The 26,361-nt window shown below is 52.4% G+C and overlaps 1 protein-coding gene across 2 annotated transcripts in view; it reads right to left on the reverse strand.

Annotated features, from left to right (window-relative positions):
• LOC138806779 (transcription factor ETV6-like) overlaps positions 1-26,361 on the reverse strand; it is a 101,362-nt gene that overhangs the window by 59,472 nt on the left and 15,529 nt on the right. The window contains exon 1 of one of the 2 annotated variants that reach the window (XM_069992136.1): positions 2,498-2,578. The exons of the other annotated variant lie outside the window; for it this stretch is intronic. The gene's annotated coding sequence lies outside the window, so the exon portion shown is untranslated. Of the gene's footprint in view, positions 1-2,497; positions 2,579-26,361 lie in introns of those variants that run through there. 2 annotated transcript variants of the gene reach the window in all.

Raw genomic sequence — 26,361 nt, forward strand, 5'->3', positions numbered from 1 at the left:
CTTTCACGAGGAAGTGCCAAGGGAGAAAACAGCAGCTATCGCCCGCCTACTAAGTTCCTGCTCCGTGTGATGAGAGAAAACTATCTGGTCAGAGTGGGACAATCCCTGACTTCTCTCCTACTCCTCGGCCAGTCAAGAACATTCCTGCAGAACACTGTGCCAATCATGCACACGGGATAAAGATATGCTTTTATTTCACACGTCCTGAGGATCAGGAGTCACACGTGGGCTGCAGTGGAGCCTCCCACCTGTACCCGATGGTGAGATCCAGGCTGGACACCCTTAGCCCGCAGCTCCTAGCCATGAAGACCGTGCCACAAAAGGCAGCCTGCCTCTCGCCTTTTCTGGGTTAACAAGGACAGTGGCGGCTCCCGTCCAGGACAGGGCAGGAGAGGCCCTGCTCTCTGCTGCCCTGTGCACACATTTTGGGGGGGGTGCACACATTTTGCCGGGGGCGTGATGGGGAGGCCAGAACAATTTTAACGGTGGTCTCCAGATGCGCAGGGTGATGGGGAGGGGTCTCCGGGGAGGAAGGTGCGCAGGGCTGTGAGGAGAGGACCCTGGGGAGGGAGGGTTTCTTTTCCTTCTACTTCTATCCCAAGGGTTGATGCCTGTGTCTCTCGGAGCAGAAGGGAACAATCACGATGGAAGCGTGTCCCATGTCACCTGCATTCTGCAGTGGATGGAGCTGCTCACACACCTGTGGGAGGAGGCTGGGAGCTCAGGTCACAGGTGAGCAGGGCAGGGACAGCTGTCGGATGTCCACCCAGTCACTCCACCTAACAGAACCAGCCTCTAGACACAGCTTGGGCCTCCGCTGAGTCCAGCCTTTAGACTTGGTTCCGGCCTCCTCAGAGTCAGTCTTTAGACACAGCCCCAGCCTCCTTGGAGTCCAGCCTATAGATACGACTCTGGCATCCAAGTCCAGCCTCCAGATGCGGTTCTGGCCTCCTTGGAGTTCAGCCTCTGGACGCCCAGCCTCCACCGAGTCCAGACTCTGGATGCACCTCCCCTGGGCTGCGGGCTGAAGCTCTCGGGGCGTTGGTGACTTGCTCTTTTGTGCACACTACAATTGGCTTCTTTGTGTCTGGCAATCCCGGACCAGAGCCTCACTGGACCTCCTCAGTTTACACAAGACTGGCCAGGCAGGTTATGCCACTTTCCTGGCACTTGCCTTTCCAGATACCTCTAAAAAGCCAAGTTATCTGGGGGAAAGAGAGGGATAAGGTTCCCCAGCCATTACCCCGAAGGCTGACAGACCGGCTAGCTGGAGGCCCTCGGCGGTGTTCCTAAATGGTAGGGCAGGTTCCGAGGGACTTCAAGGGAGGAACTGTCCCCAGGAAGGTCAAAGTCAGAGGCTCTGTGTTTATTGCTGGCCTCTTTCCAGAGGGAGGAAAATGCACCTCTGGAACCCGAGGCAAGTCCTGTGGTTACATTAGTAATAGTTTTGCTTGAAAGGAAAAGCCCCCAGGTAGCACAGAGGTAGTCATGGACTACTGTACTCTGCAGATCCAACAGGCAGGGCAGAAGAGAAATATCTTTATGAGTCGACACAAAATCCTAGCGATCGAACTCAGGATCCCCAGGAGAGAACGCAGGGTCCCTAGGAGAACATGCAGGATCACTAAGAGAGAACGCAGGATCACTAAGAGAACATGCAGGATCAATGGAGGAGAACTACAAATCACTAGGCGAGAATGCAGGATCGCAAGGAGAAAACACAAGATCGCTAGAAGAGAACGCAGGATCACTAAGAGAGAATGCAGGATCACTAAGAGAGAATGCAGGATCACCGGGAGAGAACGCAGGATCACCAGGAGAGAACGCAGGATCACCAGGAGAGAACGCAGGATCACAGGGAGAGAACGCAGGATCACCAGGAGGGAACATAGGAGGATCCCTAGGAGAGAATACAGGATCACTAAGAGAAAATGCAGGATCAATGGGAGAGAACACAGGATCACCAGGAGAGAACGCAGGAGGATCCCTAGGAGAGAACACAGGATCACTAAGACACAGGATCACTGTTCTCTAAGCCCTTCACCCCACAGAAAAAATGGTTATTCTGTCCCTTTGGAAGAGCTGACCCTCTCCTTCCAACGTCTAAATTAGAAACAAACCTAAGATCTGAGAAGCCAGGTGCTAGTGGCTCACACTTGTCATCCTAGCTACTCAGGAAGGAGGCTGAGCTCTGAGGATCATGGTTTAAAGCCAGCCTGGGCAGGAAAATCGGTGATTTTTATCTCCAATGAACCACTAGAAAACTGGAAGTGGTGCTGTGGCTCAAAGTGGTAGAGCACCAGCCTTGAGCAAAAGAGTTCAGGGACAGAGCCCAGGCCCTGAGTTCAAGCCCCAAAAAAGACCCCAGAATTATTGTGGAGAACAGAAACATTCTTCCCAGAGGTCAACACAGAATCTAAGCAAGGTTGATACTACTGACCCCCAAGTTCACCCTGCTCAGAGCTGAGACTCAAGTTCACCAAACCTGAACACATACCTGGTACCACGCGCCAACCCATCCCCTCCAGATCCAAGACAGCGCCGAGCAGCTTGAAAAATCTTCTGGAAGGTTCTGTGATCTTAGTACTTCTACCCATAGGGGCATACCCGGAAGATGAGATAAAACCCTGAAAGCAGGGGCAAAGTACAACTGCCAGGTGCTACTTCCGGCCTGTGCCCAGGGCACACCCGGCCCTTTGGCATGAGTTCTCCCTGGTGGTCAGGAGGCAGTGGGAAGTCAATGCCCCCTTGCCTGTGTAGTCTCGAACCGAACTGCTCAGAGCACTTTATGCGGTGGCTGAGTTCAGTATGTCACAGAACCAGGAGACATGAGATGGTGCCTGTCCAACTGCAAATCCCAACACACACCATTACATACTGATGTGAGAGCAAATAATGTCAACCCTGGGACGTTCACATGTGACTCAATATTGCCAGCTATGGAACTTGGATGCGCACGATGCACAGACAAAATGTGAGCCATGCGCAGACAATGGTAAAGACAAGGAAATCGGGATGGGTGGTCGGCTAGAAAAAAGAAATCATTTAAGTGGCTTGAGCATTTAATAGACACTAAAAGAGCTCCAGTGGTTTCCCCTAATGAGAAATGTTGATGATTTAATTCCACAGCCAAGCCGTGTCATCCGTCTCCATTTGGAGGGGTCTCCCGGCAGCCTCGAAGCCACCAGGCCTCCCCTGTAATGGATCCGATTTTCTTGCGCGTCCATTTGGCAGGTGACACCCAGGGCCAGGTACTGCCTGGCGTCTCCCCCTGCACTGCTGCGTAGTGTGGCATCCAGCAAAGTGCATGGAGAGGAGCCAGCCCCCTCCACCCCACCTCCCGCCAGGTCCACTTCCTGACATCAGATCTCCAGGTCTTGTGACAAGGAAGAGGAGACTTGCTCGCTCCCAGGGCCAGCCAGCGAGGTCCTGTGTTTGCAGTCGCCTGCCCCCTGGCCTTCCCCACCTGTGTGGCATCATGAAGGACTTCCCGACTGGGGTGAGGGGCCACCCACACAGCCAGGCACCTGATGGGGAAGGAGGCGTGTCACCAGCGTGTGCGGGGCGGGTCTGCGTGACTCTACTGCTCTCTGTGGTACATCCACCCAGAGTGTGTTCGAAGCTGAGCCCGTGAGGATGGCATGCCCAGAGACCATTGCCCTACACCCGTCACAGCTGCTTTCCTCCCCTGGCATGGGGGCAAGATCTCTTTCTTCACCACGAGGCCCCCACCAGCCCCCTTTCTCTGAACTGCTGAGCCCATGGCTGCACAGGCTCCAGGGATGATCGCTGCCCTTGTGATACGGGCAAGTGACTCGGCCCTGGGGCCTAGCCACTCACCTGCAAACCCCAAAGTCCCGTGTCCCCCAAGTTCTTGCTGCACTGCACAGTGTCCCCCACAATCTCGGCCCAGGCACACGGCCCACCTGCCTAGCCCTGAACCTACGTGGGCCCATTATCCCCCTGCCGGCATGGCAATGCAGTCTCCTCATTGTAACCCCTGCCATTACCCGGTGAGCTGTGTGCACTCCAGCCTGGGCTGTGGAACGCGTCGCTTCCCACACACAGCACGTGGAAACGCTTCCTAAGGAAGTGCTGCAGCCCCTGCATGCTGAGGCCCTCCGCCTTCCCTGTCCTCATGCCTCCTCCAACAGACCAGCTCAGTGCCACATACGCTGCCCCTGAGAACTCTTCCAGGCTGAATTGCCCGGCCTCCAGCTCCCCGCCTCTGTGCTCGGCCTCCGGCTCCCTGCCTCTGTGCCCAGTGTCCAGCTCATTGCCTCCACACCTTTCTTGAGTTATACGCGTTGCTCCAAGTCGAGTGGGCCTGAGTCTGTAACTGGATGGTGAAATGGGATTCGAGTCTTGCAGTGAGGGGAGAGTGGGGTGGATGGGAGGCAACCTCCCAAGTAATGTGCTCAGACCGTCTCCACCTAGGGAGGAAGGGGAAGAATCCAGCCAGAGAGCAAACTCCGTGGAAACTGTCGAGATCTACACGGCCTCTGAGACTGGCAATCCCCGCAACTGAAACAGCAGTGAAGGGACCCAAATCTTTGGCTTCAAAGGCCAATGCCACTCCAAAGAAACCTCTGGATGCCAAGTTCTTCTCAGCACCTTTCTCATTTGGGGGCTGCACAATGCAAGACAGGAGCATTTCAGAACAATTAAAATTTAGAATTCTGGCAGGGCACCCATGGCTTCTAGCTACCCTGGAGGCTGAGATTTGAGGATCATGGTTCAAAGCCAGCCTGGGCAGGGAAGCCTGTGAGACTCTTATCTATAATAAACCACCCAAGAGCTGAAAGTGGAGCTGTGGCTCAAGTGTAGAGTGATAGCCTTGAGCAAAACAGGTATGGGATAGTGCCTAGGCCCCGAGTTCAAACCCAAGGACGGACTGGCACACACCAAAAAATGGGAATTCTGGCCAATCCACTCACACCCATAATCCCGGTGACACGAAAAGTACTAGGAGACTCATAAAACCAACAAAAACAAAAACAGGAGAACAGAAGAAACTTCGGTCTTAACGGTTCCCTGCCTCTTCCTGGAGAAAAGGTGTGGCGTGACTTGGTGAAACCGGTAGGGGCGGGACAGAGAAGAACAGGGGAACCAGTCCCTGTTTGCCCCCCCCATGGTGTGAAGGCTGGGTCCCCAGGGGGAGTGGTGCTAGGTAGTGGAAATCCAACAGCCTAGTGGTAGTAACTGGGTCATGGGTTCTGCCCTCACGCGTGAATGCTGTCTCAGGCGCACACGTCCTCTCAAAGGGAGGCCTCTCCGCACTCCCCCCACGCCCTGGCCTCTTCTCCACGCCCTGGCCCTGTTCTCTCTGTCTCTCTGCATGTGGAAATGCAGGTAGGAAGGGATGGTCCTCACCAGATACCCTGCTGTTGGGGCTTTCCAGCCACCAGAATGGTGAGCCAGACCAAACTCTTGTTTATAAAGCACCCAGCCTCAGGTATTTTGTTACAGCAGTGTAAAATGGACTAATAAACATTAGTCCCTAATTAAGACACTGGAGAAGCCAGGAGTGGGAGGATCACCTACACTTCTATTCAAAACTATCCTGTGCCGGCCCTGGGCCTAATGCGAATCCAAGCCACCTCTGGGGCAGCAGCAGGTGGCTCACGCCTGGAGTCTCAGAAAATTTGGGAGGCTGAGATATGAGGATCGTAGTTTGAAGCCAGCCTGACGGCCAAACAAGCAAACTGGAGAAGTTCAAGTACCTGAGTGCCAGCTGTGAGCAAGAAAGCCAGGAAAGAACACAAGGCTCTGGGTTCAAGCCCTGGAGCGGGCATGCACACGCATGTTACCTATCAGAAGAGGAGGGGCTGCTGGCGCTCATGTGTGAGGCACATAGCCAGACACACCGGCCGAGATACACATCCAGTGCAAAACTGCAAAGCTCAACAAACGTCGCCAACACTTTTCTGGGTCAACGCGTCATGCCACTCCTCCAGGCTCAGCGAGTACCATCCTCCTCTGCCTCACCCATCCTTGGTAGCACACATGAAGGCCCTCTGGAGGCCTCCTGGCCCTGACTCTTCCCAGAGCACTGGGCAGGGCAGACCTTCTGTTACTTTATTTCCTGCTCAGTCAGACAAGCCAAGGGAAGCTGCGATGTACCACACACAGTGACTGACTGCCGCCTGTAATACCGGCTACTCAGAAGATGGCAGAGATCAAGAGGCTTGAGAGAGATCAAGTTCAAGGCCAGCCTGAAAAGATGTCACTTCCTGATAGTGTCTGCCTGGTGGACATGCTGATCGCTCACTGATGTGATTCCATTATCCACACTGATCACCTGGTCGACACAGTCAGAGGCTCAGGCTGCTCTGCTAGAGCTGCAGCTCCCCGAGTGAAAACCCCTCACTTGCTCTCCTTGTGAGCAGTTCTGATGAGGACTAGCACTTCATCAAAGGAGCTCCTCCCCATGGGAGGAGCGTGCACCCGACCCTGGCCGGCTGGCTCCAGCTTTCCCTGCTCTCCTTGCTCCCAACGAGCGCAGCCACGCCAGGCTCCAGGTGAACAGAAGCACCATGTTCAAATTCTGCAATTTCCGCAGAGGTAACCTCGGAGATCTTCCTTCAGTGACAGCTCTCAAAGGTGCTCAGGTTCTGGACCACAGCTCAGGGTGCTGGGGAAGGGTCGGGAGAGCCATGGCTCCAGACTGGCCTCTCCTACCGCCCTCGCTGAGAACGGGAGGCCGGGCCAGGCCTGCATCGCAAGGACACCACGTGCCCCGTTCCACAACCACCTGCACAAAGCAGCTCTATGACTGGTTTTTAGGCTTTATACAGAGAGAAACAGAGGCTCACAGAATTTACATCTCAGACTTCATGAGGACCAGAAGACAGAACACAGACCTTTGTTTTCAGTGTTCCTTCCCCTCCACGAGCAGCATGGACGGGACTTCTTACCCCCACAGAGCTGTGCGACGTGGCTCCCTAGGCCGGCGTGGGGACAACTGTACCAAGGGGCTTTGAGAGGCTGAGGCTTGTCCTGAACACACTGAGCGTCTCCAGTTATCAACTCCTCCCCTTCAGTGAAGGCCATGGTCCGCACCTGGCCTTCCACCAGATCTGTGCACGCGCCCCCCCTGCCTGTCCAGGCCTCTGAGCTTCCTGCTTGGGGGGTGAGAGCCCCCCGCTTGCTGTCCCATGCTTACCAGAGGCAAAGGCCGATACCTCGGTGCTGCTCGCAATCCTGGTGCTGGTGAGGTGTCTGGGAGGACGCAGGAATGAAGACAGAAGGAGGGACCCCAGCCCCCCCTGCGCCACCGCCTCTGGGTTGGACTCTCAAACCTGGTGCCCCAAAGGAGTGTTCGTGATGAGTTTGTGGCAGTGAAGGACACCACTGCCCTGATGTCCGCCAGCGGGATCTTGAGTCATGGAGGGAGCGCCTCACGTGCAAGGCCGTGAGGGAGGCAGGCTGGCCTCGGTGTCTCACGCATGAAGGGGCTACAGGCAAGGGTTGTCCCCGGGGAAGCAGAGTCCCACGTCTGTGTCGACGGCACAGACTGCCCGGCCCGCACTGCAGACCTACCTAGGTCTCAGTGCATGCTGCCCAAAGCGCGTCGAAGGGATGAGATGGGGCCACAGCCAATTCTTCCTTCCTTCCTTCTTTCCTCCCTTCTACCAGACCCCTCAGGGCCTCTTACCTTGACCATTAATTCTGGCTCCAGGGCCCAGGCTTTAGAGTCCCTCCCTGTGGCCAGTCCCAGGGTGGCATCCACACCTTTGCTTTAATGGTGAGAAAGTGGCCACCGGGAGTGAGCCTTACTCCCTCCTTGGCCGGCACGGAGTTCAAGGCAAGGCAGCCTCCGGTTTTAATCTACTACTTACGTGTCTGTCCCAATAACTGAGCATGAACAGTGACTTTGCCATTTGTGGTGCTTGGCCCCCACGGACCCTGAGTGAAGCCACACGGGTGGTAGTAGGTCATCCGAAGTCTTCGTGAATTATTTACTTAATTGGCTAATTGGTTTCAGCAGGCCCCTAAATCGAATCTATGTGTGGAAGGCAAGGGCAGGGATGGGCAGAGTTGGGCAATTCATTATCTCGGGATCTCTGATTAGTCAGCTATCGCTCTGGAAAGCCTAGAGAGTGGAGGCCGGCCTGTGAGATGCTGACTGGGGCTGGCCGGGCTCCAGCTGGGAGCAGAGCCCTGGGAAGAGCAGCCCTGGTCACAGCGGCCCCAGGCTGGGGCTGGGCACCTCTGCTTCTTCTCCCACCTCCCTGGCTTCCCCCCCGCCCCCCCGCCCCCACCAACAGTAATGGAGTTTAAACTCAGGGCCCTGAGCTTGCTAGGCAGGTGCTCTACCAGCTGCAGAATGCTCCCAGCCTTTTCTTTTCGCTTTAGTTCCTTTTCAGTTAGGGTCACATGCTTCTGCCCAGAGTTAGCCTCAGACCACAATCCTCCTTACCTATGGCTCCTGCGTGGCTGGAATGACAGGAGTGTCCCACTACGCCTAGTTAAGATGGGGGGGGGGGGTCTCACTAGTGCTTTGCCTGGACTGGCCTCAAACCACAAGCTTCCTCATTTCTGCCTCCGGAGAAGCCGGGATTACATACAGGCACGCACCACAGCACCAAGCCCCCTGAGGCCCCCAGTGTGGGTTCTGGCTCAGGTCATCTCAACTGGGACCTTGCTCAGGAGCAGAGTGGGACAGGGCAGTGTGGGGCGGGGCCAAGAACCTGAATTTCAAATAAACCCCAGTACGAGCCAGAGCCAGTCTCCGTGCACGCGCTCTTGTCAGTGAGCGTCTGGACTGCAGGGCAGCTGCTTCTCAACCTTCCTGCCTGGTCCAGGAGGTAACTAGGAGGCCACCAGATCCCAATGCCGTCTCTTCCCCAGAGCTTCTGATTTCACTGCCCCACAGGGCCCCCCTGGGTTTTTTTTTTTTAAAGGCTCCAAGCGGTGTCTAATGAACACAAAGGCTGAGAAAACCACTGTCCTAGCCGGATGTCGACAGAAAAGGAACAGAGTCCAGGCAAGTACTATGAAGGAAGCAAGGGACATAAACAGGAAGCACGAGTGTTCATGTCCCTCACATACAGAGAGAGTATACCTGAAATACATTCAGGAACAAGGCAGGAACCTCTGCACTGTGTGAAAATAACTCGTGCAAAGGCCCTGAGGTCAGTGTGCACTTGTAGCAGAAGAGCTGAGAGGATTAACATCCAAGGGCACTCACTAGAAGCATATGCAAACAGTAGTTAAAAATCATGGTAAAACAAGTGCTATCACCTTACGTTTATTTATTGGTGGTGCTGAGGTTTGAATTCAGGGCCCCCTTTTGGTAGGCAGATGCTTTGCCACTTGAACCACACCAGTCTTTAACCTGCACTTCTGTTTACTTTCTCCTAGGGCCCAGGTCAGAGTGCCTGTGCCTGTACAAGTCAGCCATCGGGGTGCTTCCTGCAAATCCTCCTTCAGCGACGGCAGAGGCGGCCAGGGCACCGGGCACAGGCCCGCCCGGGGAACAATAGGCCTTTTCTACAAAATACAGGTTCGTCTTCTTTTTCAAACCACAGGAGCTGGCCCTCTGGCAGAAGGGACGACCGGAGGGTACAAACTGCTCCTTGTGAAGCAGAGGGCTCCCAAACAGGAAAAACTAACCCGCAGCTCAGGTGTCCCACAGACAAGGTTTCAGCCCAGATTCCACTTAGAGGAGGCAAAAGGTAAACTGTGGGCTCTACCAGAAAGCAGAGCCAGGACAACAGCGTTCTAGAGACCAGTCCCCTGCCGGGAAGGCCTGGAGGAGCACGCCCCCCGTCCCTCCCACCCCCCACCCGGCAACTTCCCAATTCCCTAGGACATCACTGCCCTGCTCACACAGCGCAGCCCAACTGTCTGTCCCCTGCTTCTCTGCATAAACACAAGGCCATGGGAAAACCAGTGTGGGCCTAGACGAGGCTTCAGGGCTGTGTGGCACAGGAAAGCTGGGTCCTGGCATTGTCTTCAGGAGGTTTTATTACGGACCAGCTGTGATGTGATCCAGTTCGGCTCTTTTAGAGAAGAGACACCGAGTCTGCTCTGCTGTGCCCTTGAACCTCTGAGCAACTTAACCCTGTGTGCCTCTGGCCTCCTGCATGCCCAGCCTCAGCCACCCACCGTCCTCAGGATGCGACGCAAGCACAGAGAAAATGTTTCAAGAGCTGCCTTACAAATCAAAGGCACTATCACCTCCAATGCTTAGTGTGCACAAATAGGGCCTGAAGCCATCAGGGGCTGGCCAACGGCTGCCCTCCGCCAGCAGAGGAGCCCTGGCTTCTGAAGAGCTCCTGCCACTTAAATCCAAGGCCCTCCAAATGTTCAGACGGCATGCCAGGCACCCATCATGGAGGCACAATATTCGTGCTCCCAGTGTACTAGAGTTACAGGTAGGAAGCCAGGCCCAAAGCAGACCTTATCTGAAAAATCACCAAGGCAAAAAAGAGTGGTGCGGCGTTGAGATGGTAAAGCATCTGCCTAGCAAGCCCTGAGTTCAGACCCCCGTGCAAAGAGGAGGAGGAGAAGCCATCAAGAAAGACCATCAGGAGCTGCGTTTCCCATGGCTGCATGACAAGGCTTCTTACCAGTATTGTGGGAAAAGCTGTAAGTCCAAGATGCTTTCATTTCTCTATTCATCCACTGGGACCCTGGCAGGTGAACTCACCCTCTGGGTAAGGGGTGCAAGGGTGGGGGCATAGATGGGACCCTCACTTCCGTCTCCCCCCATGATGAGGGGACCCTGGAGTCCCAGGTAAGTATTTTCCTGGAAGCTGGCTGCAAAGTTTGTGCCCGCTTGTTTTCTTCTATTTCATTAATAGGTCAGAACTTGTTAATAGGTTAGTACCCTACGGCCGGGCACGTCAGATCAGACTACAGCAGGCCAGACCAGGTGAAATCCAGATTCGGTTTTGGCTGCTCCGGCTGAGAAAAGCAGAACAAGGAAACACAGGAGGTGAGCCGGCTAAAAGGTGCCCCCTTTTTCCCAGCGCAGATACTCTGATTGAAAGCTGCACAGAAAACACGCGAAGGCCAGGGCAGAGAATATAAATGAAAGATTCGGATACCCTCCCCACCCACCGCCCCCTGACCCCCACCCCCCATAGGATCTGCAAAGTAGGAATGCTTGGGTTTTAGGGTCATCTGAGACAAAAACCAAGCAACTTCACTGGTACCTCTGAGCACCAGCCCGTGGTGCGGGCATCGCGTGGCACCTCTCTTAACACATTCATTCTCCCAATGAAAGCAAGGACGAAGAGTGACAAAAAAGGCCTTGTGCTCACTCCCACCCTTCCTCCACTCTCCGGCATTCCACCGGGCGGATGTCCTTTCTCCCTCACTATGCCCACGTTCTTGAGGAGCAAACAGCAGACCTACTGTGTGCCGCCATGTGCTTGATGGGAGAAACAGGGCAGCACACAGAAAGAGATCTAGTTCCCATTTCCGTGGTCCGACCTCAACGTGGTGACACAGAAAAGTAGTGACTCAGGAAGCCTGTGCAAGCTGTCCCCTCCCCCTGCTTCCCTCCCCTCCCCTCAAGTCCCCTCCCCGCTCCCTGTCTTCAAACTGTACGCCACACAGGTACGGTTCAGGAGTTGACAGGGCAGTTAACTATCTAAGTCCTCCTAAACTTTACCATGAGCCCTACATTGAAAAGGATGTGGGAACACACTCTTAACCCCAATTCACAGCCAAGAAGCTCTCCGATCAGTCCGGCTCCGCCCAGTCAAGGAAGAAGAAACCCACCTCCTATGGGAAGCTATAAGCAGAGTGCCAGTGGGCTCTGGAAATCACCCAAATGCCTTCTACCCCGTACCGTGCCCTTCCCGGAACTCAGTGCCTCTGGGAGATGAGAAGCTCAGAGCCCACATCTTTACAGGGTCAACTGGCCAGTGGTCGGGAGTTGCAACCTCTTAGTACCATTCACACTGGTTTGGCCATATATGTTCTTTTGGTTTGTTTTATATTAAAGATGGTAAATGAGCCCATTCTAATTCCTGGGCTTCTCTAACCATTTAATTAATTAATTTTTGGTGCCAATACTATAGCTTGAACTCAGGACCTGGACATTGTCTCTGAGCTTTTCTGCCCAAGGCAGATGGTTAACGGGATAAGAATCTCCGCTCAGCCTGGCTTTGAACTGAGATCCTCAGATCTCAGCCTCTTGAGTAGCTAGGATTACAGGTGTGAGCCTCCAATGCCTGGCTTAGCCTTTTCTTCTATAATCCACATTACAAAGCTTAAATTATTTTTATTTCCTGTCCTTCTATATTTATACATCTTTTAATGCAGTGACTAAATCAGGAAAAAAATACTCTAATAAGGAAGTAACTAATGTAAAGGTTAGCAAAAGGATTATTTTCCTTGAAAGCCCTGTATTTTTAGTGTATTTTGCCACTTTTCCCTTGCTCCTCTTTTGGGCGCCTTCTTTCAATAGTTACACCAAGTAGCGTTTCTCCTTCTTTACCTGCACTCCAGCTGCTCCTTTAAACACAATACGGTGTGTTAGCCCTTGCACATCAGCTTCCAGATGAGTCTCTTCCTAGCCTTAAGCAGGAATGACTGGAGTCCTGATTCCCATAGTGGGAACAAATTCACGAAATGCATTTAAACACCGGTCCTTCAACACAGCCGACGCATACAGTGCACCTCCAAGGCTGCAGCGTGCTAGGCATGAGAAGGAGATCAGGCTAGTTAAAAATAGCCACATCCTAGGGAGGACAAGGCACGGGTGCTAATAACTGTCGACTGCGCTGATCTGGACAGAGGCTAGAAAAAGAAATGTGAATGAAATAGCTTTAAAAGGACAACAGGAGTTCAGAGAAGGCAAACTCACAGGTTGATGGGGCAAAGGTGTCAGGTGCAAGGCCCTGTCCTGTCTGCATCTATGCAAACAAAGAGATGCGGTCCAAGGCCCTTCTATCTGTCCTATACTCTGGTTTATGACCAGGGAAGAGGCACACTGGGCGTCTGGCCCCACTGGCCCCTATGATATTCTTTTTTTTGGTCCTGGGGCTTGAACTCTGGGCCTGGGCGCTATCCCTCAGCTCTTCAGCTCAAGGCTAACGCTCTACTGCTGGAGCCACAGTGCCACTTCCTGTTTTCTGAGTGGTTTACTGGAGATAAGAGTCTCACTGACTTTCCTGCCCAGGCTGGCTTTGAACCTTGATCCTCAGATCTCAGCCTCCTGAGTAGCTAAGACTACAGGCGTAAGCCACCGGCACCTGGGGAAAGTCCACATGGCTTTATTTTTTTTGGGGGGGGGGGGTCAGTCAGTCATGGGGCTTGAACTCTGGGCCTGGCCGCTGTCCCTCAGCTCTTCAGCTCAACGTAAGCACTATACCACTTTGAGCCACAGCGCCACTCCCTATGACACTCTTTTATCCTCCTGACCTCCAGAGAGGGCTCCATTCTACCACTCAAGAAAGAGCTCAGTAATGCACAAATCTCCTTCATATCCACCTCCCCTCTGTACTGCAACCTGCAGGACAGCTCTCTGGATTCCTGCAAATATAAAAGAACACACATCTTTGGATTTTTTAACACTAAGACTTCAGTCTCTAATACACACATGCATGCACACACACATTTCTGATTTAATAGCATTCTTGCAGTGACTTAGCCTTACTGGACCCCTAGAGCAGAGAAAGACAGGAGATCTCAATAGTACAGATAATCTCCAAAGTATGGGAGGGAAAAAATGATAGTGTTCTATGGTATTTCATCAAGCAAGAAAGATACCCAGAGGTTTTGTTTGTAATTTTCTTTTTCTCAAGTTATTTTCAACATAGTTAAGTTGGCCTTTCTGGGCACCAAACTGGGTGAGGGACCTTGTCCTGGTTTCAATCTTCTTGCCAAATCACAGGCCTTTGGGAGAGCCTTGAGGACTTAGTTTCAGAGAAAAGTTCTTCAATCAGATGCCCAGCTTGGAAACTCGTCATGAAGAAAGGTAGCTCACGCCGAGCTCACTCAGGTCAGGAAGCTTCTATTCCAATGTCAGTTCCGAGGCCATTCTCTGATTGCTGAAATCTTCCAGCTCCTCTCGTGAATGTTCTTGCAATCCATTTGGCCTGTGTCTCCTCTGGGACCCATACCCCAAGAGTCGGGAGAACTGGGAGACTTTAGAGTAAGGCGGTTCTTTGAGATGATCTGATGTTAGTGAAGGGATGTGAGCTCACAGAAGTCAAACAGCTCAGGTTCAAACGTGAGAGCCTTTGACCTTTCCCATGGTTTCCTGTGGATGGGTGAGTGTGCTCTCCCTGGCCTTCCCTTCCCCCAGCCTGTTCAGATGCTGACGGCCACTGTGGAGCTCCTGCCGTCAGGGAAGGACCTCAGTGAAGCATTGACCGGCCATGTGGTGTCCTAGGGTGGGCATAATGTTCATGAGCCACTGCCCACCACTGCCCAGCAATGTCCAGCCAATCATAGAAGTCATTATCGGCCTACTGTCCAGAGACTGGAGGCCAGCCCACGTGCATGTGTGCAGAGATGTCACCCACAATTTCTCTACCTCCTCCACAAGCACTGAGTACCGATCACGTAGCAGACACGTGGCGAACGAAAGTAAAAGGTAATGCAAGAAACTCTTAGAACTTGACTTAGGTCCATCACCTTTATGATGACAACCAAAAAAAATGCAAAAACTACTCACAGATCAGTACAGAAGCCAAATATCTCATCCCTACAATGAAAGGGAACATCTGAACATTTACTATGCGCCAGGCAGTTCTAAAGTGCTCTGGATGGTCAAGCTTCCCCTACAACTTGGTCAAGTCGTCTCTTTGCACATGCACTGACTCATGAGACAAGTACAGAAGTGTAACACGCCTCACCAAGTCTCACGCAGACATCTCTCAGGGGCCTTTGCCGACCATGTTCCAGGCTTGGCCCTGAGGCCTGGAGACAGCAGAGGGAAGAGATGCGCACCGCTGCTCTCCTGGAGTGTGTACCCCAGTGGCGGGAGACAGGACTCAGCAAACTACTCAAATAGTTGTCAGGGAATGATAAGTGCTGTACACAATACCCCAACCCCTCTACACCCTGGCGTCAGTTGGACCCGGCAGCACCAACCATCTGTGCTCGTGTTCATGTCTGGTGTCAGCTGACTTTTAGAGCCCGACGGCACTGCCTCAGCCAGGGAAGGAGCTGGACACCAGGAACTGCAAGGTCTGTAAAATATGGCGTTCCACAAGTGGATGCTGGGAGAAGGAAGGTCAACGGTCGGAAAGGTCAACGGAACACATGGTGCCTCTAACACACGGGTGGGTCAGGGGTCAAAGGTACCCCTGGTTTCCTGCTCTGGGGAGAGGTGAGGAGGCAGTGTGACAGTAGACATATACCCCACCAGGCCACAGCTGGGGACAGCATGGAGGGGAGGAGGGAGAATGTGCCTCAAAATTGGATGCCTTGCGTCTCAGAATCCATCAAGGGAGGCATGGGGGGCCCATGCCTCGTGTCCCAGAATCCATCGGGGCCTGGAACAGATGGCCTCTCAGTCCTCCAGTCCTCCCTCCAGTGTGCACCAGAGCGTTCTCCCTGCCTTACGTGCAAACCTGTGCCCAACCTCCTCCACGAGTGCCCCGGGCCGGCGGCTGCCCACGCCTGGCCGAGTTCCCACGGCAATGAATGAATCTACTCTTCTATGCAGTGGCTGGTGCCCCTTTCTCCTCTACTCCATCCCCGGTCTACCCCTGCCAGCGGCCCACTCCCTTCTCTTAGTTCTAACTACAGAAGGTGGAGAAGCCTCCAGCGCCATCCATTAGAATCTGTTGCTCTCACGGTGACTCCGTGAGTCCCGTGGGTCCCATCTGGATTTGGGAGCATTACACCTCCAGTTGGGTGACAGGAAATGCACAGGACCGGGGCTGGGAAGGTGGCTCAGTGGTAGAGCGCTTGCCTTGCATGCCTGAGGCCCTGGGTTCGATTCTCCAGCACCACGTAAGCAAAAAGAAAAAAGCCAGAAGTGGCGCTGTGGCTCAAGTGGTAGAGCGCTAGCCTTGAGCTGAAGAGCTGAGGGACAGTGCCCAGGCCCAGAGTTCAGGCCCCACGACCGGACCCCCCCCCCAAAAAAAAAGGAAATGCAGAGGACCAAATCTCCCACACGGCTTGGGATCCTTTGACAGATTTTAGCCAACTTCCGCATGTCTAAGTTTCAGAGCTGACGCACATCGCTGCCCAGGTGCAGTGACGTGGCAGGGCGAGAGGCCAGCACAACACAGTGCAGATCCCGATGACAGTCACAGGATAGGCGCGGGGTTATCAACACACCACTGCCCCCCTCTCCCCAAACACTAGGGGCTCACTGCCTCCCACCACCTCCCCTGCCAGCCTGCACCCTGCTAGACTGTATGTTATAGCAGGCATCGCAGGTTACAGTTCTCCATCCTCACGGTGCTCCCCACAGGATCCCCATATCCTCACGATCCTCCCCCATTGGACCCTCCATCCACACAGTCCTCCCCATAGGATCCTCATCTGCATGGTCCTCCCCATGGGATCCTCCATCCGCATGGCCCTTCCCATGGGCTGCCCCCACCTGCGTTGTCCTCCACACAGGATCCCCCTCCTCACAGGATCCTCTGACTGTATGGTCCTCCCCATGTCCCCATGGGATCCCCTGTCTACATGGTCCTCCCCACTGGGTGCCCTCATCTGCACAATCCTCCCTGGGGATCCCCCCATCTGCAGCTAGCTATGTCTGAGAAAGGCAGTCATGACAGCTCTCTGATACCCAGATTCACATTCTGCCCTTAGTGAAGGACAAGCAAAAGCCACAACCATCGACCAGTGAGACGACCATGACACCTGGGTGTCTTCATGAGGGAGGAGATGAAGCAGGGATGGACTGTCATCTGCTACTTCGTGGCGATCAGAGTTGACAGGTCACCTGCTCCTGTCTGTGCACACTGTCCACATACACATTCACATGCACACAAAAACATGCACCGTGCACATACTTTCTCAGTGTCTATACATGTGTTTCCCACTTCCTAATTTTCACCTAGAGACAAAATATTAAAGAGTCACGAGAGCTAGACAAAAGTAGCTCACATCTGTAATCCTAGCCACTAAGGGAGCAGAGACTTGGAGGACTTCAAGTCGCAGCCAGCCTAGCAGAAAAGTCAGATTTCACCTCTAATTAAGCAGCAAAAGCCATGCTGGAGGCACAGACCAAGTGGTAGAACACCAGCCGTGAGCAAACAATCTGAATAAGACCCAGAGACCCTCCGGACACCAGATGAGAGGTCACAGGTTGTAAGAGTGAAGATGTATGTGTAAGTAGGAATCTCCTTTATGATGACTGGAGAACTTTCAGGTGTACACTAGTTCCTATGGCAATCCTGCCTGTATTGAAAGTCAAAACACTAACTGGATACATTTTTTCACCCTGAATCACTCTGGCCAAGGTCTCTCTGTCCAGGTGGCAGTACACATCCACGGAGCCACCAACTGGCTTTACACCACACTGTCTAGGTGAACAGAAGAGCGTGGAGGCAACTTTGCGGAGGGCATGTGGCAAGATGGAATCGTGTGACAGGAAAGGGACAGAAGGAAAAAAGTACCAGCAACTCATTAAACTGCCCTGGGGAAATCTGCTCCCGAGTGTGTAGTCTGGTGACATTTCTAGGAAAACAAACTCAAAACTCAGGTTTCCTCCGGGTGCTGGTGGCTCACGCCTGTCATCCTAGCTACTCAGGAGGCTGAGATCTGGGAATCAAGGTTCAAAGCCAGCCTGGGCAAGAAAGTCAGTGAGACTCTTATCTCCAGTAAACCACTCAGAAAACAGGAAGTGGCACTGTGGCTCAAGTGGTAGAGCACTCACCTTGAGCTGAAGAGCTGAGGGACAGTGCCCAGTCCCAGAGTTCAAGCCCCATAACCGACAAAAAACACAAAAAACAAACAAAAACTCAGCCTTCCAGTGTGCTCTCAGTTCCTTGAGGTACAAAAGTCACAAAGTAGCAGACCCGAAACACAGTCCTGAGACAGGACTGCCCTCCTCTCTCTCCTTCCAGTCCTGGCCCTCGGAAGTCACACATGAATGAGAAAGTGCCCCAGTCTGGTGTGCATCTATCATGAACAAAACCAGACAGGTACCGGTGGCTCACACTGGGAGGCTGAGATGGTTGAGTTCTCTTCCTTTCCTTCCTTGTTTTCGGCTGAGATGGTTCTAATCCAGACTGGACAGAAAATCAAGCCTCCCTCTCAATGCGGAGCTGGTCACTGTAGGGCATGCCTGTAATTCTGGCTATTCCTAACACAGGTAAACTATTCAGGCAGGAAGACAGACGCTATTTCAAAAATTGCCAGCAGGGAATAGCGCTGGAAGCGTGGCTCAGTACTGCAAGACAGAATGCATGGGCTCATTATTTGTGGTTTATGATATATGACAACAAAATACCAAGAGTTCCAGCAGAATGGGACATGGAATCTTCTGAGAGGTGCAAACAGGTAACTTTAATCCTGGAAATGCTTGTCTACAGCCACAGAACACCAATCGTTTGCATATGGCAAGAGAAAGAAAAGATGGGGCTGAGGGGCTGGGAAGGTGGCTCAGTGGTACAGCGCTTGCCTTGCACGCATGAGGCCCTGGGTTCGATTCCTCAGCACCACATAAGCAAAAAAGAAAAAAGGCTGGAAGTGGCGCTGTGGCTCAAGTGGTAGAGCGCTAGCCTTGAGCTGAAGAGCTGAGGGACAGCGCCCAGGCCCAGAGTTCAGGCCCCACGACTGGACCCCCCCCAAAAAAAAAAGAAAAGAAAGAAAAGAAAAAGATGGGGCTGTGTAGGCCACTCAACATAAGGCAGAAAGCAGGAGACATACTCAGGCAAGAGTAAAACAATCCGCAAGCCAGAAAGGGTGACAATTCATTTACCATGGACAGCTCGAGAGCCACGTAGACTCCCGCTGGGCAAGGGGTCCAGCCTCACAGCTAGAAATAAAGGGCTCGTGGTTTGGGGGGTGATCAATGTATTTGTGGTTTACAGATAATCTAGCAATGGAACTGCCCCGTGGGTGCATACGCATCTTTTCATATCCCTGCTGTTTTCAAGCTAACTCAGGAGGGGTCAGTGGTGAACGCAGTTCTGCCTTTTGGATCATCACTCTGTGAGCTCAAAGAGAGCGGTAGGAAAGATGGAACCCCTCCCTGGCCGCATCTTCTCAGCTCCCGGAGGTCCAAGTGCCCTCAGAGCAGAGAGCTGTCGGGCTGGTGTCCCAAAGTTACTGAGAACGGCGACAATGAGGCCTTCTCCCCAGCACAAGCCCAGAGACGCTGTGATGCTAAACGAATAATGATGACCGAGAGATGTCTGAACTTGAGAACAGCACAGTGAAGCTGTGAGGCAAGCGAGATGTAAGAAAGAGGGCCACCCCTCCTAGAGCCCAGAGACCACCCAAGGAGCCTCGAAAGGTGAGTTGGAAAGCAAAAACCTTTACTCTGGTTCTGATACAGGATCAGTGAAGACACAAACATGACAAGCTTCCTAAAAGTGCCATTTTGCTATGTAAAGAAAGAAGAGAGGGACAATAGATGCAGTAAGGCACTGTGAATGGCCCATTTTGAAAAGTGCTTTTTCACAGCGCAGGACAATCAGTTAACACGCTCTGTGGTGAACTTCCAGGCAGGCCAGGGAAGAACGGCTGCAGGAAACAAGGAAGGAAAGGAGGGAACTTGCCAAGCCTGCCAAAGAAGGCAAAGGCACGCTCTTCCTCAAGATGCCATCATCCCTTCCTTCACCAAGCCGAGGTCATGCTCCCCAGGGCTCTACACGGCTGGTCACAGCGGCTGTTTCTTTCCAAACTACCACAAAGAGCCCAAGAGGGGGAAAAGGGAAAAACCAATCCTTCAAGAAGACATGACCTTCTCCAAAGAGCACTGGCCCCTTCTTCCACACACTCAGACGGTGCTAGACTCTACACGCTCACACTCAGTGGGCAGGAGCTGACCCTACACTCAAATGATTTTTGTTAACACCTGGGATGGCTAATTGCAGACTTCCTATCTCACCAGCTCCCTTGAGCTCAGGCCCATATTCACCTTTTTCCTTTTTTTGTTCGTTGTGGGTCATGAACTCAGGGCCTGGCGCTGTCCCTCAGCTCTTGAGCTCAAGGCTGGCACTCTACCGCTTGAGCCACAGCGCCACTTCTGGTTTTCTGGTGGTTCATGGGAGATAAGAGTCTCACAGACTTTCCTGCCCGGGCTGACTTTGAACTGAAAGCCTCCTGAGTAGCTGGGATGACAGGCATGAGCCACCGGTGACTGGCAACCCCTTTAGCGTTGCATCCATCGCCTGGGCCAGGGCTGTGCTAATGAGGAGGGGCATGAGCAGAGGCCAGAGACTGGTGTGAGATAAGAGCACCATTTTCTTCATAGTATTCTTTCATTTAACCATGTCTAGGTCTCCATAGCGTCTCCTTAGTTTTTTCTAGTGATGGGGGGGCGGGGTGGGGTGGGGTAGAGTGAGAATCCACTTATAATTTTAAAATTCACAGTTCCTATGTGCCAGCCAGCTCTAGAAAGACACAGAATAAGTTTAACAGGAGTGCAAGAGAGATGCCCACATTCCTGATATACAATAGTTCCAGTGACTAGAACGAAGGATTTCCAGGACTCTTTTTTTATTTGTTTGCCTTCTTTTTCTCTGTACTCCAGAGTACAACATGTGCTCCCTACATGGTCCTCAAAAGACGTTTTCTGGATAATTCTGAGACCCAGGAATGGTATGGGAAGCCTGCCTTATTCAGACTTTCTACCAAGAGTTCCAATCAAATCCCACACACTCACTCATAGCTCAGTGGATGTGGAAGTCCTCATTCTGTCCAGGTGATTGCTGGGGACATGTGTTCAGGCCACTGCACGATCTGCCCTTGCTTGTGGACACCTGCTCCCCAAACCAGCAAGGTTAACAGCTAGTGTGTTCACCTGAAGCACCAAGGTGCCATCTGGAGATGCGTTGAAAGGCAGACTGTCCTCAGTCGAACTTGGGCTGCACTGGGGGAAGGGGTTCAAGCACAGTAGCATGGGATGGCCAGTATGAAGTAAGGTCTGGTTTTGGTGGGTAGCGGGGGTTTCTGGGACAACGCGGGGTCTGGTTGAGTGGTGATTTCTGGAACATCACTGGCTGCCCCATGTGGCCTTGTTTTACCATGGCTGTTCAGAACCGTATGCACAGTGTTAAGTACACTTGAGTATTTTCAGAGTCCTAGGCCCCTCACATCCTGGTCACCCATGGTTTTTCCTCAATTCCAGTCTCTGTGGGACCAGGTATCTGCAGATGCCAGGTGTTTGGGACTCAAAGAATGTCTTTTAAGCCAAGTGCCAGTGGCTTGCGCCTATAATCCTAGCTCCTCAGGAGGCTGAGATCTGAGTATCATGGTTCAAAGCCAGCCCAGGCAGGAAAATCCATGAGACTCTTATCTCCAATAAACCACTAGAAAACCGGAAATGGTGCTGTGGCTCAAGTGGTAGAGCACCAGCCTTGAAGAGCGCAGGGGCAGCGCCCAGGCCCAGAGTTCAAGTCCCATGACTAACAACAACAATAAAAAAAAAGTCTTTCTATAGAGACAAATTGTGCCCCTTGTCCTGGGGGGGACCCTCCTGTGGCTACTGCTAGGTCTACAACTATTTACAAAAATGTGCACAACACAAAAACACAGGAACAACACAGCCCACTCTGGAGGGCAACAGGCCAGGACATGGCACGATTCTCCTGTCACCAGTGTGTGTCTGTGTGGGGACCCGACTTTTGTCCCACCACATTCCTCTCTCTCCCTCAGGGAAGCAGGAATTTGGTTGGTGTAGACAGTGCTGGCCTCTTGAGCGCCAGTGGTGTTGAGGGGCACAGAGCTTCCTCTCACCCCGCCATCTCCAGGAGACGGTGCTGCCTGGAAAAGCAGAGCAGGAAGCAGCTGGCTCTCTAACGCAGGATTGCACAACTGGGTCATTGTGGGGAAAACACCAAAAACAAACCTAAAAATTCCCTCGGGCCCCGCACCACACTGCGCAGTAGCACGGGGTCGCAGACGGGCAGCCATGCTGGGCTGTTTTCTGTTCACCCTTGCCGCACCCTCTCTGATGATTAAGCCCTCAAAGGCAGCATGAGGAGGGCCTTTTGGTATGTTCCAACTAGGTCGCTGGCCCAGAATTCCTGCCTCCCCTCATCCTCCACACCCATCTGAACACCTCAGTCTCTATAATGCTTTGGCCCGTGGCCCACGGAACTCACCAGCAAGCACTTAAGGCCAGAAGGAAAGGAAGGTAATGATGTGGACACTGCTCTGATGGTGACTGCCGGGCTGGCCTGCTCGTCCCCAAGGTGAGAGCCAGCTCATGGGTCGGGTGTGCACCACATTTGGTACCTTCTAGAGAAAGGTGGACAGAACAGTTCTCTGGGATGGATCTGCACTGGCAAAGCAATGGAACACCTGCTTCCAGCAAACTCCATTCTCTCTCTGTTTTATAGCCAAACTTCACTCCTAACAGCCAAGAGTCACCCCCAAAGCCAGTCTGGAGACTCCAGGATGGAGGGTTGGCAGGGCTTGAGGGGAAAAACAGCCATTCTGAGAGCAGTGGTCAGCAATACCTGGCCAGGATCAAACAGGGGACCTCTGTGCAAGCAAGCAAGCAAGCAATGGAGAAGGAGCCCAGGAGCAAGACAGACAAGCTCTCTTACGGAGACATAAACTGACATGTTTGGGACGACTAGAACTGTGACATTTGCAGGACCTGGGGTGGGGGGGGGGGCAGAGGACAGAGTTCTGAAGAAATGAATTCTTCCATCCCGCACATTCTTCTTCTCATGACTGCTCAAGAACACTTCACGTGCGCTCTGCATGACCAGAGTCCAAGTGGTAGACCGGATTCTACTGTCTTTTTGCATCTAGACTCTTCCCTTCTACAACCTGCCTGGGCTGGTGGTGATTTCAGTTTTGAGACTTAAGACCTCTTGGCTGTGGTTGTGTGTGGCAGGCTGACCTCCCTCAACCCACTTCAACACAGACCTCTTAAAAGTCAGCTTGTCTTACACTGCCCCCCAACCCCCCCCCCCCCGTTCCAGAGCTGCCCCTTAGCCAGTCTGGACTGGCACCCCTCCCCTGCTTGCCAGCCTGGCATCACCAGCTCCAGCTCTGCATACCACCTGCCGAGGGAACAGATACAAGAACTCCCCCCCTTCCTTCTACAAGCCAGGTTCAAGTTCAAGGCTAGGAGAAGCACCAGATTTCTTAGCTTGGGAAGGAAGAAGAGGCCAAGGGACTGCAGGTTTTCCCCATGGCTGGTGGACGGGTCAGTTTTGCTCCTGGGTGCCTCATTTTCATGGACCAGATTACTAGGCAATAAGCAAACGCCGGCGGGCCCCTACCTCCAACATAGATGTGGGTGGGGAGTGGCGAGATGTCAACAAGGCAGACGGGCAGCGTGGCTCCAGGGCCCTCCGTGCTATGCTTGGATGGGCAGCACCAAAGCACACGGGAGCCTGGACTCATCCCCTTCTCAGAGTGAGTGAGCGTTCCCAGCTACTTAACTGCCATGCTGTCATGTGAACGAAGTTGGAAGGGAGTGTGGAAAGAGTGTAGATCACCTTGGTGTATAGATATTTGTGGGGTTTATTTTTCCTTTTGCCAGCTTGTCTCTCTGCTTCAAGTGCCTACCATCTGCCTTTGAACAATCTAAGTGCGAGCAGATAAGGTTTTATTTGGAGGATGAAATGCTTAGAGCTCATCTAAGCATTTTCACATCCTGGTGTTCAGGGCATTTGCTGTTTAATAAGATCTCAGGGGCAACGTGGTTGGATTGGGAGTTGGCTCTTCCCATAGTCAGAGTGTACTAGAAAATTAAAAACCTCACGATCGCATCACTTCAACAGAAGGAACAAGATAGTTGGGGTGTCAGAACTTCACCCCTAATGGAGTCCCAGGGCTGCAGGGAGTGAGGCAGGGAAGTATCTTTGTGTTATTTCCTACTTGCTTTCTTAACCTTTTTCCCCCCAGCCCTGGGGCTTGAACTCAGGACCTGGGCGTTATCCCTGAGCCTCTTTGTACTCAAGGCTAATGCTCTGTCCCTTGAGCTATAGCACTACGTCTGGCTGTTTTGAGGAGTTCATTGGTGATAAGAGTCTCATGGACTTTCCTGCCCAGGCTGGCTTCAAACAGTGACCCTCACATCTCAGCCTCCCGAATAGCTATGATGACAGGCGTGAGCCATCAGCACCCAGCTTCTTAACTCTTTTTGAAGATTAAAAAAAAAAAAGTCAGATTCACACATGAAGCAGTTCAGGACCTGCTGACTGGTGGTGTACTTTCCGTGACCAATAAACACCAACGGAACAGCAAATAGATTCATTCAGCTCACTCCTAAGAGTCATGTGATTTGAAGTAATCTGCCATTTTAGAAATATGGCCTTAAAAATTCTAGACTTCTAGATACCAAGCCCTATGATGATGCCAAGAATAAAACATTCTAAAAAAAAAAAAAAAAAAAGCTGGGTGCTAGTAACTCTCGCCTGTAATCCTAGTTACTTCAGGAGGCTGAGATCTGAGGATTGTGGTTCAAAGCCAGCCTGGGCAGGAGAGTCTGTGAGAGTCTCATCTCCAGTGAACCACAAGAAAACCGGAAGTGGAGCTGTGGCTCAAGTGGTAGAACACTAGCCTTGAGGAAAAAGAGCTCAGGGACAGCGCCCAGGCCCTGAGTTCAAACCCCACAAACCAACAACAATAACAACAACGAGAGAAAGAAAGAAAGAAAGAAAGAAAGAAAGAAAGAAAGAAAGAAAGAAAGAAAGAAAGAAAGAAAGAAAGAAAGAAAGGAAGGAAGAAAGGAGAACGAGTGAGCAAGAGAGAGAGAGAGAGAGAGAGAGAGAGAGAGAGAGAGAGAGAGAGAGAGAGAGAAGGAAGAAAATACAGCCTTAATTAAAACTAACTTCTGAGTCAAAAACAGATACACCGGCCAGTAGAAGGCCTGGAGTTGTGCTTCTAACCAGCAAAAAACAGTGGGTTGCCAGGCACTGGTGGCTCATACCTGTAATCCGAGCTACTCAGGAGGATGAGATCTGAGGATCACAGTTCAAAGCTGTGAGACTCTTAATCTCCAATGAACCACCAGAAAACCAGAAGTGGTGCTGTGGCTCAAGTGATAGAGCACCAGCCTGGAGCTGAAGAGCTGAGAGACAGCACACCCAGGCCCAGGGTTCACACCCCATGACCAACAAAAATAAAAACAAAAAAACACAAAACACAAAACAACCCCCCAAAACACAATGGGTCCGGAGCCCTTTGCTGAGCTACCCAGGCCTTGAGAAACCCAGTTACTACCCCTGGAATTACAGGAGCCCAGCAGTCAGCATGGGCTGGGCACACATCAGGATGCCACATGTGAGTCCTTCCCCACTGGAAGGCTGAGAGCACTGCACAGCAAACCCTAGCTGGGAAGACTGAGGCTCCCAGAAGCCGTCAAACTGGAACTCCAGCTTCCCGGGCAGGGAACAGAGCCCACTAGATTCCCAGGTCTGAGTCTTCATTGTCCTTGAATTGCTAGGGAGGCTAGGTGACTCAACACCTGCCCCCACCCCACTGCCCTGAAAATGGGGGGTGGGGAGGGGAGGGAACCCTAAAAGCTACCAAGCAGTCGTGTTTTTGCTTACTCCAGCAAGACAGGTAAGAAAAGGCAGTAACTACACGTAATCCCGATCGCTCACCTTTGCCTCCACAATTCTTACACGTGGCTTTAATAAAATGCTACGGTTCTTTATTGTAAATGATCACTGCACAGAGGAGAGTGTTTAAACGTCCTAAAAGGCGAATTTCAAAGCGTTATGCCTTCAGAAATGTCGTGTGGTAGGTGGGATAATAGTATTTCATCTCCTCACTAAGTCCTGTTAAAGTTAGTAAGAGGTGCTTCTCATTTACAAGAGAGAATGAGTATGTCTGCCTGGTTTAGGTCCCAAAACTGACCCTCAAAGCCTCTCCTGGGCTCTTCTCCCATTGTTTGTCAGAGGGTAGGGACAACGCTCCCTCTGTTCCTAAAATGGTGCTGTGCTACCGAACAGCAGAACCCAAGTAGCTGCTTTGCACTCCCCTTCCATCTACTCCCCCCCACCCCCGCCCGCCCGGCAGTGTGCTGTGTGTAGGACATATGGCAAACAAGCAGCAACAGCATCAGATGACACGCTGCCGACGTGTGAACAGGACACCCTGGCTAAGAGGAGTCCATTTCTACTACTTAACTACAGCCCGGTACCCCGTAATAAACTGCGGCAAAGTGAGAAAACGGCCACCACCACACTGAAACACATCATAAACATTAAAGCCCTAACAGCAGACATTAATTAGCAGTTGTTTCAATTTCGGCAACAATTCATCTCTAAGGCCACTATTTGGAAC

This window comes from Dipodomys merriami, unplaced genomic scaffold, assembly GCF_024711535.1.
Source record: "Dipodomys merriami isolate MVZ:Mamm:240054 unplaced genomic scaffold, mDipMer1.0.p SCAF_408, whole genome shotgun sequence".
NCBI classification, from domain to species: domain Eukaryota; kingdom Metazoa; phylum Chordata; class Mammalia; order Rodentia; family Heteromyidae; genus Dipodomys; species Dipodomys merriami.